At 40.8% G+C, this 708-nt stretch overlaps 1 long non-coding RNA gene across 1 annotated transcript in view; it reads right to left on the bottom strand.

Moving 5' to 3' along the window:
• LOC116686223 (uncharacterized) overlaps positions 1 to 708 on the bottom strand; it is a 13,804-nt gene that overhangs the window by 9,029 nt on the left and 4,067 nt on the right. The window lies entirely within an intron of this gene.

Genomic DNA, 708 nt, shown 5'->3' with positions numbered 1-708 from the left:
TAACAACAGAGTGTAAATTGTAATTTCCCCATTGGGGATCAATGAAGAGAATAAATGTATAAGTTATAAAATATGACCGCTTGCTCTAAGTTTAGAGATCATTTTTGGATCATCAAGATATGTCATAGGTTGTTGTTTTTTACCCTCAAAGTTCATCTCAACATAGTGCTCCCCATTGGAGTTGCTAGGCTGCCCCGCAGTACCCCAATGCTTGTAGTCAAATGGGGACCCATCAGACCACGTTCACACGCCCTCCTGGACGCGACAGATTGGTTCAAAGTCAAAGTAAAATCAAAAGAAAAAAACATAAACCTATTCACAAGATGACACAGATGCAATCTCAGGACATCTCATTAAAATACTGACATACCTTTGGACCTTTGGAATGCAGGACTTTTACTGTAACAAAGTATTACTTTTGGAGACTGAACTCACCCAAAAACAGTCCCAGAACTTGTTTGTTCAAGAAGCAATTAGGACTCATATTTAGGGTTTATAGTGGAGGCGCCCTCTAGTGGCTGTAGTCTCGATAGGACTGCTGTACCTCGGCATCGATCCAACTTTTTCCATGGTAGTTGAAACTGAAACAGTGTGAGTCAAACTGAGACCAACCAGGAGGGTAGGGACCTAAAGAATAGAAAGTTAGATTCTTGTTACGTAGCAGTTTGTATTTTTTGTTGCGTGTGTGTGTGTGTGTGTGTGTGTGTG

This window comes from Etheostoma spectabile, unplaced genomic scaffold (genome assembly GCF_008692095.1).
Source record: "Etheostoma spectabile isolate EspeVRDwgs_2016 unplaced genomic scaffold, UIUC_Espe_1.0 scaffold333, whole genome shotgun sequence".
Taxonomy (NCBI): domain Eukaryota; kingdom Metazoa; phylum Chordata; class Actinopteri; order Perciformes; family Percidae; genus Etheostoma; species Etheostoma spectabile.
The sequence above is the reverse complement of the archived record's forward strand: the minus strand, read 5'-3'. Positions and strand labels throughout refer to the sequence as shown.